Raw genomic sequence first — 18,014 nt, 5'->3', positions numbered from 1 at the left:
CTGGAAGAGCAGCACTGAGCCATCTCTCCAGCTCCCTATTTTGCAATCTTATTCAAGCTTTTTTTTTTTTTTTTTTTTTTTTTTTTTTTTTTTTTGGCTACAAAGAGTTTCATCAATTCTTATTACTCCTAATATAATTACATCTAATATCATTTCTGTAATATTACAGTTTATCATCAAGCTATATTTCAGATCTTTCATAGTGCACATTTATACTGTAAGTCTAATATTAGAATTTACAGTTCTAATGGAGTCTGCAAGTAAATTGATCTAAAGTGCATTGGTTCAACTGGCTGAAATACACACACACTTATATTTGGATTATTTACCTGATCGTGTAATGAAGGCAAGTTTGCATTTTGAAACAGACCAAAGAGCTGTGAGACTTGGAGAAAATGATCTAATCTCTTTGACTCCTTAGGTTGTAATGAAATTGAACAAGTTAGAATGATGCCTGGTACACAGTAAACACTCAAATGTTAGAGGTTACTAGCTAGTGAAGCAATCAGTCTAAGTGGTAAAATATCTCGTATTTGGAATCTGTGTTGCTACTGAGGGCACCTTCCTACGAAAGACACTTTATTTCTTGCCAAATGAATACAAAAAACAATTACGGTGTATTCCTCTGAACGCCAATAATATCTTGGGCTTGGAGGAGCACAGTTCACGATAGCTGTTCAACTAACGAAAACAAAAAGATTTTCATGAGAAAGTGTTTCAGAGAAACCAAAGAATTTAATAGGCTAGGACTAATAGATTTTTAGGGAACATTTGGTTCATCTTAAACAGGTTAGGTACTTGTTGGCTCACTTCAAAAGCAAAGAAAATAAGTCTAATCAGTGTTCCACTTCTCTCACAATCCTAGGGTTGAATGCTTGTTAAAAGGGAAGGTTTAGAGGAGTCTCTGGGGACTGTATTGATTGTGTGAAGAGTTAAGCAGCATCTCAGATGTTTTCTTATGTGACTCCAATCTGGCCAACCCAGGCACATTCAGTAAGCAGCACGTGTCCTCAGAGTCCAAGTAGCACAAACCCAGGGCATCTTTTAGCGTTGACTTGTCTTGGTAATTGAGATACGACACCTAATGCTTTCTTTGCCTGGCCCCCAGGCATCTAGCGACGGTCTCTAACACCCTACAACATTTGCCATTCCTCCACAGTTAGGACTGTAGTGTTTCGCGTTCTTCAACAGTAGGAAAAGAAACGAGAATTCAGGTTAGCTAATGATGGCAGAAACCAAAGATGGGCCTGTTCCACCTTAAAGGGCCGAGGCATGCCTAGTGCTTGGGTTTTGCAGAGTTTGGTCGCCACCATATTTGGAGCGTGCCTACTTTGGGGCGGGAACCTCCTTGGGAGTGATTAGGTCACCGCTGGGGGAGGTGACCTTGTTTGGTTTCTGGCACCCGAGAACACTTGGTGCACTGTTTCTGCCGCCCCCCGTTGGTCTAATTGGCCCAGACTCTCCAGTGGCCCAGCTGCCCGGGAGCTCCTCGCCGGCCACCCCGGGCGGCCCGCGGCCAGGCAGAGGCGGGAAAGCCGCGCGCCTGCGCCGTGGGAACCGGGGCCGGAGGCGAAAAGCGGGGAGCGGAGGGGGGCAGTGGAGCCGAGTAGCGTACAGAGCGGCGTGTGACGCGGGGACGCCGCGCGCTCCCAACGTCGCCCCGGTTTGACGCACACGGCACCAAACTGTGAGTTTCAGGGGTTTTATTTGGTCGGATTAGCGGAGGCCCCGAATGGGTTTCGGGCGTCCCGGCTGTGGCGGCGGCGGGACTAAGGGTGGAGGAAGAAGTTGTGGGGGGACCCGGCCCGCGGTGCTCCGGCCCGGGGAGCTACGCCCTAGGCTGGCTCCCAACCATCCTAAAGGACGCGTTTTGCCGCACAGGCTAAGATGGCGGCGGCGGCCGAGGAGGCGGAGTTGCTGCTGCACAAGGAGCCCAGGCCGCGGGGTCGGGGAGGTGGCGGCCGCGGGGGGCCGCGGAACCTTAGGTGAGCGGCGGCGGCCGCCGCGGGGCGGGACTCGGGGACGGGCGGGGGGCCTTTCCGCCTGGGCGTCGGAGGATCCGGTGGCGGACACAAAGGGGCTGAGCCGGGCTCTAGACTTGGGGGGTTTTGTTTAGTCACATGCAGCGGAGCAGCCAGTGAGCGGTAGGGGGAAGGGGGTCGCGAGTAGGCGGCCGGGGGAGCCGGGCGGTCGCCATTGTAATGCCCTGGGCTAACGGGGCGGGCCGAGAGCAGTTAGCCCGCGGCGTTGTGTGGAGGCTGCTGCGTCCCGGCCTGGAGCGCCGGCTGGGCGCTAACTGTCCACACCCCTCCCCTGACTTGGGGACTGGACCACATAGCTCTCCCCTCTTCCCCACTGGTCTGCAACATCTTGTGCGGCTAGGTGCCTGGGAAGTAACTGCAAGAGGTAAAAGAAAAAAAAAAGGAGAGAAAAAAAAAAAAAAACAACCTAAAAAGATAAAATAAATCGAAGTGTTTGGGTGGCCAGGGACTTGGTGGGTGTCCAGCTAAAGCTTTTTGCCTCTCCAGGTCTGATTCCCTGGCCTTTGTGTCCCTGGGAGCTTAATCTCTGCCAGAGGAAAGCAGGTGTGCTCCACTTCTCCCGAGAACCTGAAGATGAGTTGTCCCAGACCCTTCCCCGTGATTGGAAACTTAGGTGGTGGAGCTAAAGGTTTCTTGTTGCGAGACTTCCACAGACGACTCTCGTGTTGGGATCCATCCATGGTTTAGCGACATTAGTGAAAAAGTTTTTTCTTCAACTGTTTAAGTGATACTGACTTAAATAGAGTTGTTCTAAAACTTTTGTATTTAGACTTCAGATTTTGCGTGATCATTAAACTCAACGAGGGGATACCCACAGCTGGGGGTCTGAAATGATGGGCCTGTTTTGTGTACGTGTTAATTTCCGCAGAAATCCCCAAACATCATCGTTCTGACCAGGCCTGATGGATGCCAAGCATACTGCTGCATCTGGGGGTTGTATTAACTTTGCCTTAATCGTGTATTCCCTCTCTGCAGTAGTTTAGTTAACGTTGTTTGGTCCCACAAGAAGGAAAGCATTTCAAAAATTAGACAACTAAAGTTCCCCAAAGAAAGGAAACCTGCTCTTTGCCTTCAGTGCCATGTGTAAGTACCTAGGAAACTTGATGTTAGCAATATTGGTTTTGGGTAGGCTTGGTAAGAAAACCAACTTAGTTTTCATAATGAGGTTATAATTTAGCTTGGGCATTTAAATTGGTGAAGCCTGAATGCTTGATTAGTACCAATGCAGTAGTGTGCATGTTGTAGAGCATTAAACACTTTTACCACACTCATAATATTGGAAATAGCAGGGAGAGATGGTTTCAGAACAGTTCATGTTTTGTATTAGCCATTGAAAGATACTCGAACACATTTAGGTTTACTCATTTAGATTTCTGTGTTCAACATGATATTTGAACTTTGCAACCTTACTTAAAACTTAATTTTTCTTGTTTCTTTCAGGTCTATTATACCCCCTCCCCACTCTCCGTCCCTCCTCCCCTTTTAAGCTTTCTTTCGACTAGAAAACAATTTTATATTAGCAAACAGAAGCTATGTTGACAGTGAAATGTATTTCTGAATCATAGTGTTTTTCAATTGTAGATCTCTGAAAGAACCACTATTCTTACCCACTGCCTTAATATGAGGAAGTCAGTGGTACAATGGAAGATTGTCTTTCAGCTCCTATCTCATTCCTGGTTTTGTCATATTGTGCTGGGATGAGAAAAGTGAAAATTAGCAACTAATAATGGTTTAAAAAATAAAGGGCTTGTTATTGAGGATTCCTGTTAATTAGCGTCATTAATGAGAACTTTATGACAATAAATTTAATGTGATGTAATCTCTGATCATGCTGCTTATGTATGACTTTTGAGATTTTCCAAAAGCAGATTTGCCTCGGAAATTTAAATTAAAACCAAAAAGTGCATGCTAATCTGTTTGGAAAGTTAAAGGTAACTGCCAGTATTGCTAGAACTTGCTAAGAAATGAAATAGATGCTGAAGATGGAACTGGCTCTGAGGTCTTTCATATTGTAATGGTATTTGGATAAATATACCACTCAGACTACTTTTTAAAATGACGTTTTAGGTCAAACTACAAGTCTTTTAGGAAATGCAACAAGTAGTAAAATCATCTATAGTGGGATCTCACAGGGATATTGAACTTTTGGATGTCAACTTGATAAAAACAGCTGAAGTTGTTAAAAGGCTCCTCTGGGCCATTTAAAGTGTTTTAGAATGACTGATTTTTCTGATGGGGTTGATAGGCTATTTCATAATTTTCAACACTATGTGAGTAGATTTAATTATACTTAGTCTTTGTGATAATTAGGGTTACTTTGAGGTTATTTGTAATTACCGTCACCTGCAAGCCTTAAACGCTTTCCAGGTTTAGCTTGTCATTCAAGTTATAGGAGGGAATGTTTGGGTTAAATTGAGATTCTATGATGGATAGCAGAAGGGGAACAGAAAAACTCAAAGCGAGTTACAAAATGGTTCCAAGGACAGTGTTAGTTGTTTAGGAGTAGTTATTTGGACTCTTCTTACCTTGTGACTCTGAGAGAAATGGATGTTATTTGTGTAAGAGTATGTTCTCAGGACTGTTTTCAGTCAGACAGTGAGGACTTAGCTTGTAGCAAATTTGACTTGTTGAATTTTTATGCTAAAATTATAGAACACAAGTTTTTAGCAGTCGTTTTTAAAAAGTTTTTAAAAAATGGTGGCATTGTAAAATAGAACATGGAAGTGAATGGTAGATTTTGTAATTTGGCTACTCTTGAGGTCTTCATGTCGTACATGTTTAATCTAGTATATGGATATGTTTTTGTACATGGAGAATCTTAAACAATTGAGGTGTGACTTTGAAGTAGTCCTAAAAGTGGTGCTTGTGTATTGGAAGGAAATAATTGCTTTTAGTAGTTCAAGCCATTTATACCATTGAATTTTTAGGGATTTGAAAATCAAGCTGATTCTAGCACTAGCTCACCCTGCTGGTTGATTAAAGCATTTCCCTTCTGATTAAACAAGGACCACATGAGGTCTGGAGGGTAATAGAACACCAGATTCAGTTCAGTCTTACGTTGGGGAAACAACAGTCCACGTGAAAAGGGTATTTCCTCATCTTTTAAGGTCTCAGTTTCTCTACAGTTTTTTTTTTTTCTCAGATCTGCCAAAGTTGATCTGTGTAGTTGCTTCTTTTTGAAGTTAATTAGGAGCTCTTAGGAGATTATGGAATTGGTATGGCCTTATATTTTGAATTTAAGGTATAGATCACTTCACATTAAGTGAGTTGGTGGCCCATACTTGTAATTGCATCTCTCCTTTGAAAGATTGAGTTTGAGGCCTACCCAGGCCACATTGTGCTGGCTCACCCCCCCATCTCACAGTTGTGAGAAATATAGGGAAGAAAAACAGACAACCCTGTGAGGTAACTGTCTAGCTTTCCAGGAGGAGAAAGCAGAGGTTTCAAGAGGAAAATGATAGCAGGCTTATCTTGGGGTTGAGGGAGGGCGACTGGGTTAAGTCTGGCTTTTCTTAGGCGATTTCTTCCTGCGTTCCCTCAGCTAATCTTTGATCTACCTCCTCTGTCTGCAATAATAGCCTTCCCATGTCATTTAGGTTCTTGGATCTGTTATTTTGTCGGTAAAGGTATAGATAAATGATTTGTTGTATGAATTTAATTCTGTTAATCTAGATTATGGTAGAATTGAAGTTGGTTAGGGTGATACATGTAGATTTTATGTGTTTTAAGTCTTTTTTCAGCAGCTATGCCATTTATTAAAGACCTTAGGTGGATAGATACTGAGGGACAAACCCAGAACCTAGAGTATGCTAAGCACTGTTCTACCACTGAACTACATCACAGCCCTGTAAAGACTTGTACAAATTGTAGAAATGTAAATAAATGTGTTAAGGGTCAAAGAGAAAATTGGGGAGAAAAAGACCTATAATAAAGTCTTGGGATTAAAGTATGGTTTACAAAGCATGTGAATTGCCAGGCAATTCCAGGCCAGTTGGGGCAACAAGGAGACCCTGTCTCAAAAAGATCCCCCCCCCCCAAAAAAAAAGAAACCAGAAGCATGCTTACCTATATTGTATCAATTATGTTTTGTTTTATTTATTTATTTTTTTGGTCTTTTCTAGATAGGGTCTGCCTGTAGCCCCAGCTGTTCTGGATTACTATGTAGACTAGGCTGGCCTCGAGCTCACAGAAATCCGCCTGCCTCTGCCTCCCGAGTGCTGGGATTAAAGGCATACACCACCACATGTTTTTTTTAAAGGTTACTGTTTTAAATCCTTTGCCATGATGTTCTGTTTACAATCTTTATGTGCATATACACATTTTAAACATTAGATAATATTGGTACTTTCAGACCATTTATTCTAAAAGAGAGTGATGCCCAGTTTGTTGGTGAATGGCCTATGAAGATAGATTAAAAACCTTTGCCAGAGTTGGAACTGATTGCCTTGGCTACTACTGACTCACTGGGTACAAAGTATGTATATAAGCATACATGTAAAATCATAGTTGGATTTATAACTCGGCATATAAAGAGGCATGAAGGGATAAAGTTTAAAAGAGGAACCATTAAGGTAAAGCTGGCAGTGTTCAAATTTAGTAGTGTGAACACTAGGTAAGTAGATTTAACATTAATACCATCTTGGCAGTCTAGAATTCACACATAAAGTAAGGTTTCTGACCCTCAATGCTGAGTTAGTGTTACCTGTTAAAATAGTAAATTATTATTGTCATTGTTTATTCTTATGATAGTAACTCAAGATTTTTACCTGTGGTGATTTGGAGTTGTATGCTTTGTTAGTGTTCTATTCGTAGGCCCTGTCTATTAAAATTATATTAAAATGTATCTTTTGATTATAAAACAGGGCCGGGCGTGGTGGTGCACACCTTTAATCCCAGCACTAGGGAGGCAGAGGCAGCCTGGTCTAGTGAGTTCCAGGACAGCTGGGACTACAGGGAGACCCTGTTTCAAAAAAACAAAACAAAACCAAAAAACAACAAAAATCATAACTATATTAAAATTTTCAGTGTATCCACTTGATGGTATACTTGGGAATGAGTTTTGTTTACAACATGCAGAATTTCATTACTGCCATTTAATGTTGTCTATGAGGATGGCATATGTGTTTGAATGTAACATACATAAGAATGTAATATGCATATGAACTCTAGGTACAGTGAGGAGGGTGGGGTTAAGGAGATGGTTCACTTGGTAAAGTGCCTTGCATGAAAGCATGAGGACTCTTAGATGCCCAGTACCCATTGTAAAAAGTCACCTGAGGCATATGCCTGTAACCAGTCCCAACACTGGGCGGATAGAGACCGGAGGATTCCTTAAGCTCATTGCCTAGCCACCCTAGCCAAATCCATTTGCACTTCAGGTTTAGTGAGCAGCCTTGTAAAAATGAAGGTAGAGCTGTTGAATCTCAGCACTTGGGAGGCAGAGGCCGGCCTGATCTACCTAGTGAGTTCTAGGCCAGCTGGGGCTACAGGGAGACCCTGTTTCAAAAAACAAAAACAAACAAACAAACAAAAAAAAGGGTAGAGAACTGATGCCAACCTCTGACCCTGATGTATGTATACCTGTGAACCCCTCCTTTGAAAAAACAGGAGAAAGGAAATAAGGAAATGGGATCTTTTCATTGGACAGTCTTGAGTCTGGGTATTTTAGTTTCCCCAGATAGAGCATTTCCTGATCCTGCTTTCCTCTTTGCTCATATGCAGGTTCACATTCTAGGATAGTGTTAGTCTTTTTTGTGTTTCTTTTTTTGACACAGGGCCTTGTTATGTAGCCCTGGTTAGCATGGAACTTGCTGTGTACTCATGGCTGGCCTTGAACTCAGAGATCCACCTACCTCTGTTTCCTGGGTACTCAGATTAAGGATATGTGCCCCCATGCCCAGCTAAGTATTATCTTTTCTCTTTATTTTTCTCTCTTTTCCCCTATCATAAACACAAAACTTTCAGCTTCTAAAGAAAATTGTAAAAGCTAATAAAATAATTTTAAGTTTACATAAATAGGTATGTATTAAAAATTTCTAGCAATTTGAAAAATAAGGGAAAACTCACTTATGATCTTTTGAGATGATTTCACATAGCCCAGGCTGTCCTCCACAATTCGTTATGTATCTGAGGATGCTTTTGAACTCCGGATCTTCCCACTTCCTCTACCCAAGTGCTGGAATTACGGGTTTGCACCACCAAACCGGGTTTGAAAAGTCACTTATGATCCATTACGTTATATTAAACAGTAATGTTTAACGATGTCATTAAACATTACTATAAAATTAAAATGTCTTACGTGTTTCTGTAATAATGCTGTGAGTTATTCTAATTGTTTTACATATAAGAAAACACCTCAGATTTAGATCATGTACTTACAGATTGCTAAGTTTGAGTCCAGGTGTCTCTTAAGTCTAGAGATAAGGTCTTTTCCTGTCTTCTGCTTGTATGGCTATCCTTTTCCCAAGGATAAGTATAATTGGTATAATAAGTAGTATAATTTTTATCTCCTGGGTTTTTTTTTTTTTTTTTGGACTAGGATTGTTACGGGGTTTATTAGGCTCCCTGTGCTTTGTTGTAGGACATTTGACTCAAACATCAGTAAGGTGTACATGGTACAGTAAATTTATAGTCATCTGAAAGCCATTGTTTCTTGTATTTTTACAGACTAAAGTGTCATAACCAAAAGCCATTAAATTGATGCTAAAAATAGGCCAAATATGATGCAGCATGCCTATAATTCCAGGACTTGTTGAGGCAGGAGAACAAGTTTGAGGCTAATATAGTTATATAGTGAGTTCAAGACTAACTTGGGTTACATAGTGAAACTTATCCCTTAGCTTTAATATTTTTTTAATTAAAAAAATTTGAATTTTATGTATGTATATGTTCCTGAGTGTGTGTATGTGCATCACATGAGTGCAGGAATCTGAAGTTCAGAGAGGACTTTGGATCCCTTGAAATTCTTTTATTTAACTTGATTGCTAACTGCCATGCGAATGTTGAGAACCCAACCCTGGTCCTCTGTAACTTAGCTTCTGGGCCATCTCTCTAGCCCCTGTAGCTTCTTTCTCTTTTGTTGGGGTCGGGGGGTGGGGTTCTTTTTGAGATAGGGTCTCGCTGTATCCCCAGCTATCCTGAACTTGCTGTGGAGACCAGCTTGGCCTTTATCTCTTAGAAATCGACTTGCCTCTGGGATTAAAGTGTTGTTCCACCATGCCGGACTGCCTTGTAGTTGTTTTTTTTTTTTTTTTTTTTTTTTTTTTTTGGTCTTTTTGAGACAGGGTCTCCCTGTAACCCCAGCTGTCCTGGAACTCACTGTGTAGACCAGGCTGGCTTTGAACTCACAGAGATCCTCCTGCCTCTGCCTCCCGAGTGCTGGGATTAAAGGCATAGTTATTTCTAATATAATTATTTTATAAACAGTGGCTTTATATTTACTGCTTTTTCTTTTCAGTATTTTTATTGATATGTATATATGTGCCTGTGTATCTGCCATCAGTGTGCAGATGTCCAAGGAGACCTAGAAGCAATTGTCACATCCCCTGGAACTGGAGATATAGGCAGGTATGAGCCACCTTATGTGGATGCTGGGAACTGAATTTGGGTCCTCTGGGAGTGGAGCAAGTGCTCTTAGTGGACCACTGATCCACCTCTCCAGTGTCCTATATTTATTAAGCTTCTCATTTCAAGGATATTTCCAAAGATAATTTGTGAAGTATCATAATAGTAGTTAATATTATAATTGATAATTGTTGACTATATTTAAAATGCTCGTAATGTGTGAGGAAGTGCGTATCTTAAGCTCAATTTAGGCATTTTACAATGTATATATCTTTCATCTACCAAAAAACATGCACAATTTTTGAGTTTGAAAAAAAAAAGCTTTGTATGATATTGTGAACCTGTGAAATTGAACTTTAAAGGATGGTTGACGAAAGGGAGTGCTTAAAAAGAATATGCTCGCTGGGCATGGTGGTGCACGCCTTTAATCCCAGCACTCGGGAGGCAGAGGCAGGTGGATCTCTGTGAGTTCAAGGCCAGCCTGGTCTACATAGTGAGTTCCAGGACAGCTGGGGTTACAGGGAGACCCTGTCTCAAAAAGACCCCCCCCCCCCAAAAAAAAAGAATACTCTCAAAGAATTGATGGAAATTAAAATACTAGTAGAGTAGAATTTTGGGATGGGATGTGTGAGGTATAGAAACAGTTATGATATATTGAGTGTACCTAATCTATGAACACTTTATGAATATTGACATTTAGTAAAATGAATCTGACATGGAGTAAGAAAAATGCTGGAAAAAAATACCAAAGCCTGTGGGTCCTCAAAGAGATCCCATTTCAGGGAATAGGATATGTGCAAAACTATTGAGTAAACTCTGAATTCTTACGTAAGAATATATACATAGGTAACTAACCTAGAATGTAGATCATGATAAACATTTTCACGCTGAAAAAGGTGTTCTGTGCTGTCTCCTAGTAGTTTCCCCTTGTAGAAGAGCTACTGTTCTGTCTGATGTTGTTTATGGCAGATAGTTCTCCTTTCTAAGGGTAGAAGGAATTTGTGAGTGTTTGGCATTATGGATGGAGGTAAATCAAATGATAGCTACCCCCCAAGTATGGTTTAGAGAAGGATTGTAGAGGAGATTCTTAGTTTTCATGACTAGTAACTCTTTGTAGGTTAGTTTTAGGACCTGAAAATTTGTTTAGACTGCAGAGATTCCAGTTGCCTCCTCAAATAATATAGCTGTCTGCTTGCTTTATAGTATTCTCTAGGCACACAGCCAGGAAGGACATGGATTACCTCCTTATATAGATGCCTTTTGGAGCCTTTTAAATAGTAGGCATTGTGTAGGTTAACTCACAGGCCTTGCAGGTTGCTTAATAAGGTTTTGAACATTTCTTAATGTAATTATAGAGGTATCAATGAATTGTTTTACTTTATTGTACAGTTAAGTATATACCGCAAGTAAAAAGATTCTGACTTTTTTTTTAGCATATAACTAGAATGTTAATGTATATACAGGCAGTTGCACAAGAGTCTGATTGGTTAAAGCCTGTAAAGGAGACTTTGTCAACTGAAAATTGAAAGGGAATTGCTAGCTAGGTGTGGTGGCACATGCCAGTTACCCTAGCACTTGAGGTAGAAACAGGAGGATCAGGAGTTGAAGGTCATCTGGCTAACAGTGAGTTTGGGGCCAGCCTGGCCTACATGAGACTGTGTCTCAATCCCTCCCCAACATCTATTCCCCCAGAAAAGAAGAAATGGGGAAATGGAATTGTTGATCATGATTTTTACTTCTAGTGCTTAAATTAGGGTTTTTTGTTTGTTTTTACACTGGGACCAGTATTTTTACCATTGTTACTCATTAACGTTAAGCAGTCGAAACTTTACCATGGTATAGTGTTGATTTGGGGCAATTTTTTTTTCTGAAATCTGGATGACTTAAGTACATTATAAAAAAAAATACATAGCTTTACATTCTGTTATACTTTTGAGGTATGAATCTTATATATTCTTTAGAAATAATCATGAAAAGACTTATTAGGATTTGAATTATGAATGCTTTTGAGCCCATACTCCATATAAAGTATTTTTGTCTTTTGGAATAAATGTTTAATATATTGTTGCTCTAAGACTTAATAATTATCTTGATATGGTAAACTTCATCCACTAAACTTTCTTGTGGTGGGTTAGAGGACAAAAGCAAAATTGGTTAGATTAGGCATTGAAAAAGTTCATACTTTTATCTCTAGAAATTAAGATTTTATATAGTTATGTGTGTAGAGTGCTAGTTTTTAGGAAATTCACAAAAAGCTAAAATGCTATTAAAGTTAGCTTTAAGAACTGACTTCTACAGAAAATGTGTGAGTCTGTTCAGTGTTTTGATATCTGTGAATTTAGTTTTGGAAATTTGACTTTCTTTTCAGGTACGTCTTTGTATGATTTATTCCCCAATTTTCATTTGTTTTAGCTGGGTTAGTTACAGCTTAGTAGCTTGCTACAGGTAGGGAATGCTCATACACAGAGAATAGAACATGGTTCCTGCTCAAAGTGCTGATGGTGTATAAAATAACTTGGAGGGGGTAATTAATTATGGTACTACACTGATATGAAGTAAAAGTGTGAATGATGTGAGTAAATTAGTTAATGAAACTGCTTTGCAGAAGTAATTTTTTGCTTAAATTTTGAAGCTGTAGTATGAATAGATTGGAAAGGGAGAGTATCAGTTAGGGAGAAAGGAGTGTTAAAAGAATAACACAGGGCTGGAAATTCTAGAATGCAAGTATTTTTCTTGGAGTCTGACCTAGTTTAAATAAAGATAATAATTGCTAAGATTGTGACATGAGTTGAAGAATCTGGCTTTGCTTGGAAATTCAAAATAAAGGGTTTTACTGATGGTCATTGGCCAGAATTGCATGAAGAAATAGAAGATAGCTAGAACATGATTGGAGGAGATGTGATTGAAGTGCAAAGGGTCAGAATAGAGGTGATTATCTTGGTGGTTGGGAGAGGGCATAAGGAAGGATGGATATTTTATTTTTTAATTTTTATTATTTTTCGTTTATGTGTATGCGTGTACTGCCTGCATGTAGATAAGTGCACCCGTGTCGTGCAATGCCCACGGAGGTCAGAAGAGGCTGTCAGATCCCCTGGGACTGGAGTTACGGACAGTTGTTAGCTGCCATGTGGGTGCTGGGATTCGAACCAGGGTCTTCTGCAAGAACAACCAGTGTTCTTAACCGCTGAGCCATCTCTCCACCCCAAGGATGGATATTTTTAAAACAGAGCACAGGAAATACTGAGGCTTCTAAGTGTGTATAGTGCAGTATTAACATAAAAATGGAACAAATTAGCCCGGCATTTGTGATGCATGCCTTTAGTCTGTAGAGGCAAGTGGATCTCTGTGAGTTCAAGACCAGCTTGGTCTACATAGCAAGTTTCAGGCCAGCTTCAGGCCAGCTGGGGCTGCAGGGAGACCCTGTCTCAAAAAGATAAAAACAAACACAAATTGGTGCTGGGCAGATGGCTTAGTAAGTACTTGCTGCACAAGTATCAGGATTAAAAAGCTGTGTGCAGGTTCCTTCATCTGTAACCTCAGCCCCTCAGCACTGGGATGGGGGGTTGGGAGAGAAGAGTGGAAAGAATTGACAGGTATGTCTCTGGAGTTCCCACACAGGCCAGTGTAGCTGAATTGGCAAACTCCAGGTTCCGTAAGACCCTGTTTCCAAAAACAAGGTAGAAGGTGATAAACAGAGGAAGACACTTGACATCTATTTCTGGCTTCTACACACAGGCACATGGACCACACCCAAATACCATATAAAATGAGGGACCGTAGAGATGGCTCAGTGGTTAAGAGCACTGACTGCTGTTGCAGAGGACTCAGGTTTAATTCCCAGCACCCACATGGCAGCTATGAACCATCCTTAACTCCAGTTCTAGGGGAATCCGAAGCCCTCTTCTGACCTCCGGCATTGCCCTACACGGGCTTTCTCACATACATGCTGGCAATACACTTATAAATAAATAAAAATAATAAATATTAAAAACCAAACAAAATGAAAAATGTCTACCATTTTCTGATATTCAGCAATTTTGTTGGGGATAAAGTTTACATAGTTTACAGCAAAAGTTAAATAAATCTTAAGATACACCTATCTTTTTCCATAGAAGACTCAATGAATTTAGCAGTTCTTTGTTACTACGTTTGATGTGAGAACAGAAACCCAAGAGAAGTTAGCTGTAATGGCTGGACTTGGAATTAAATACATTTGAGATTAGTATAATTGAATGATGAATTTTTAATTATAATAATATATGCTAGCCATGGTATAAGAAAAATTCTAATGGATACTTGTACTGATAGACAAACAGGAGATAAATAAAAGTTAATGATCTGGACCATGATAGCTTTTATTACTAAATAGATAATGTGTTTTAAAATCTAGGAGTGTGGGGCTGGAGAGATGGCTCAGCAGTTAAGAACACTGACTGCTCTTACAGAGAACCTGGATTTGGTTCCCAGCACCCACATGGCAGCTAACAGCTGACTTCTGACTCCTGCAGGCATTGCATGACACCGGTGCAATGACATGCATGCAGACTAAACATTCATACACATAAAATAAAAATATAAAATTTAAGAATATTTGGAAACACTTTTTAAATGTTGGCAATGGAAACCAAGACTTCATGTATGGCAGGCAAGTGTTTTACTACTGAACTGTACTCTATACTCAACAGTAGGGGGAGAAATGCTTAATTTTAATTGCCTGAATATATATTTAAAATACATTTAGCTTTACTAGAATTTTAAGATCCCCTTAATTGAACCTATATTATTATTATTATTATTATTATTTTTGAGACAGGGTCTCCTTGTAGCCCCAGCTGTCTTGGAACTCACTATGTAGACCAGGCTGGCCTCGAACTCACAAAGATCTGTTTTTCTAGAATTTTATGAAATTAAATTATGTAATTCGTTTTGTATGTTGGAGATTAAACAAATTTTCTTGGCATGAGAGGCAAGCACTCAACCACAGAACCATACCCCCAACCCTAGAATTCAGTTTTTAATTATTTTATAAATTTAAATTTTTTTTGGTCTTTTTGAGACAGGGTCTCCCTGTAGCCCCAGTTGTCCTGGATTCACTATTGAGACCAGGCTGGCCTAGAACTCCTAGAGATCCGCCTGCCTCTTTCTCCTGAGTGCTGGGATTAAAGGTGTGCACCACCATGCCTGGCTTAAATCTTATTTTTAAAAATTAAGAATTGGGACAAGTTTTGGAGCTAAAGGAGGTTTAGTTTTTAAGGAAGTAGTGTCTAACAGCTAATATATGCTTGCAGTTAGAAATGATAATAGTTCGTAAGAACATGGTAAAATAGATTTGTATTTGACTGTCCAGGTTGCCTATTGCAATAAATCAGCAGCTGGAACAATGAGAACGTGAACATGGAAACTGATGAGCGCTCCCTTTAACATGGATTAAATAGCCATTTATTACCAACTTCCCACTAGAATTGTATAAAGGATTAAAAAAATACAAGGTAGAGGATCTCCGTACAAAACTGGAAGATTGATCACTGTAGTAAATCCTGGGAGCAGGTAGTAACAGTTGTGTAGAGAAAGCTGACTTTGCTGTCAGTGAAAAAGACATACATTTGGTCTAGAATTGGTGATATTAAAGGTGGCTACAGGTACTTCTGAAAGAATTTTCTGTACGTTTGTGTAACAACACTCTTGGGACCAGAAATCATCTTTTACCTTCATCCAAGTTTCTTAACATTGAAATGGAAGATCTCTGTTGAAGATAACTAGGTACAGGTTAGGGTAAGGGTATCATACCTAAAATCAGGGAGGATTGAATAGACATCTACATGTTAAACTAGAAATCAATGCCAGCCTCTTTTTTCCTCTCAGCTCTGGCTGTCAGGATCCTATTTCCAGATACGAGATCCGAAAATTCATCCTTTTACAACAAGCTGATGAGATAAAGGAAAAGCAAAAACTCAGTTGATAACAGATGAAGATCCATCAGGTAAATGACTCAGATTGATTGTATTATAGTGGTACCTACCCACAACTTTTAAGTACTTACTCTTAAATAAGGATTAAGGCTCACCAACCATTTGAGAATAACCTAAAAGAGAAGGAAGTAGGAACCCTGGAAGAAAACTAAAATGTAAGTGATACCTTTGGAATATCCTATAAAAATCATGTTTAGAAAATGAAGAGCTCTAAAATTGAGACTATGAAATAATAGAAGGGTGGGAAGTTTTAAGATATTAAACAATAGAAGATTTGAAAATTTAGAGTATTAATATAACGTTGAGAGACATTTCCAAGATAAGGGATGTAAAGTAGGAGGAAATAAAATCAGAATACACTTGGAGGCTCAACATAGGAAAAGCAGTGAGAAAATGAGTGGAGAAAATAAATGATTGAACAGAAGCGTTGAGGGAGGGTTCATGGAAATCAAGTGGAGCGGTATACACCTACAATCTCAGGTGCTAGGGTGGCTGAAGCAGGATTGCCTGCCTGGGTTATGACTAGGTCAAGGTCAACCTGGGCAATTTAGCATGGCCATGTCTCAAAAACTGTAAAAATAATTCTCAATGGTAGAGCAAGAGCACCTGCCTAGCGTGCCCAGAGCCTTGAGTTCATTCCCTAGGAAAACACAGACTCATGGAATGTTCAACATAGTGTTTGGAAAAGTACACATTGATGTTTTAGACATCAGAAATAAAGGGACGGTCCTAAATGCTCATAAAAAATATGAATGGGGCTGGAGAGAAGGCTCAGCGGTTAAGAACACTGTTCTTGCAGAAGACCTGGGTTCGAATCCCAGCACCCACATGGCAGCTAACAACTCCAGTCATTGCACAATATGAGTGCACTTACCTATATGCAGGCATAACATACACATAAAATAAAAATAATATTTTATAAAAAATATGAGTCAGCATTGGAAAGTAGTAATAGTATTACACTTTCAAAATCCTGAAGGAAAATTATTTTCAAGCTCTTCATTCTGCACTCTACCAACTTGTGAACTGCAGAAACAGGTATAAAAGCAAAGCATGTGGCTAGACTATTGACTTCAAATGCACCATGGCTCAGGAAGTTACTCAAAAAATGATGGGGTAGACTACGAAGAGGAAGGGTCTCATAGAAGCCTGGGGTGAGAATTCCTGGAATGATGAACAGATATCCAAGGATGCACAGATAGAGGCATGTGAATAAATGGTTCTGCATGGCATGTAATTAGGTAAAACAAGATCCCAGAAATTCTTGGAACCGGAACTTTTGCAGATTTCAGAGGTGTTGGTTTTTTGGAACATTTGGGATTAACCAGTAGAGCCATCAGATGCTCAAAAATTTTGGATTTCAGGAGATATTTTTAGGTTTCAGATTTTAGATTAAGTATATTTATAGAGAGGACTTGCGCAACTTTCAGGATGTTTGTGAACTTCATTTCATGACTTTTAGGTATGTGGCTATATTTTTTTGAAAGGTAAAGGAGGGAGGGTAGTGCTAATTCTTCAGACATTTGGATTAGATACAGACTTTACTAGAAATGTCAGGTGAACTTGTTATAAGTCTATTTAGATCTCTTACATCTTGTATCAGTTTTGGCAGTTTCTTTTTTTTTTAATTAAAAAAATATTTATTTAATAACCATATAATTAGAAGAAGCATTTCATTACAACAGCATTGACATATTCAATAACAATTTCCAGAGCTAAGATGTATCTCTTTCAAAATTGGCTGTAAATTTTTAGGTATATAGTTGAATTGATACAGTTACACAATATTATACTCTGTCTAAACCCTATAAGACATAAAATTAAGTGAGGTTTTAAACTTTAAAAAAGATCTCCATTTCATTATTAAAATACAGTTTCATACAGAAAAGACTCATTTTTAATGCTACTAACACTTAGATATTTGCACATGCATCTCTAATCTCTACGTATCTAATATTACTAGTCACAGTTGGTTACTTTCTGAGCTCCTTGGCATCTGAGCATGGATATAAAGTCATCAGATTTCAATGGTAATGTTTTTCTCATCTACTAATTATTAAGGACCAAATTTTTATGCTTTGGAGAATTATTATTTTTTAATTTTTTAAAAGTTTATTTTTACACCCACTTCCCAGGTAGCACCCTCCCATAGCCTCCCTCCCTACTCTGATATCCCTGCTACTCTCTGCTGTGTTGTCGGTACCCCAGCCATTCCCCACTATTTGCTCTTCTGGTGACTCTAATTAGCCTATCTAAAGGTCTTTGTTTTAGGAAGGTCAGCTGTTCCTCATCTAGCTGTAATCAGTTGTCTATATTCTTTGGATAAGATTGGGGTCTGCTGTTCATTTTCCCATTTCTATGCTGGGTTACTATCTGGGAATCCCTTTGGCCACCCTGGCCAACAACTCAAAAGAAGGTATCGCCTGTCTGGCATTGTTGC

The 18,014-nt window shown here is 39.5% G+C and overlaps 1 protein-coding gene across 14 annotated transcripts in view; it reads left to right on the top strand.

The window, feature by feature from the left end:
* Positions 1–1,386: 1,386 nt before the first annotated feature.
* Znf644 (zinc finger protein 644) overlaps positions 1,387–18,014 on the top strand; it is an 81,408-nt gene continuing 64,780 nt past the window's right edge. The window contains exons 1-3 of one of the 14 annotated variants that reach the window (XM_029560475.1): positions 1,414–1,687; positions 2,529–2,585; positions 15,468–15,585. The gene's annotated coding sequence lies outside the window, so the exon portion shown is untranslated. Of the gene's footprint in view, positions 1,688–1,883; positions 1,986–2,040; positions 2,407–2,528; positions 3,126–9,509; positions 9,609–15,467; positions 15,586–18,014 lie in introns of those variants that run through there. The other 13 variants (XM_029560472.1, XM_029560486.1, XM_029560473.1 and 10 more) reach the window with 13 other exon arrangements.

The sequence above is a fragment of the Nannospalax galili genome, unplaced genomic scaffold, assembly GCF_000622305.1.
Source record: "Nannospalax galili isolate Female #2095 unplaced genomic scaffold, S.galili_v1.0 scaffold451, whole genome shotgun sequence".
In the NCBI taxonomy this organism is placed as follows: Eukaryota; Metazoa; Chordata; class Mammalia; order Rodentia; family Spalacidae; genus Nannospalax; species Nannospalax galili.
Note: the sequence above shows the minus strand (reverse complement) of the source record. Positions and strands in the feature narration are given on the sequence as shown.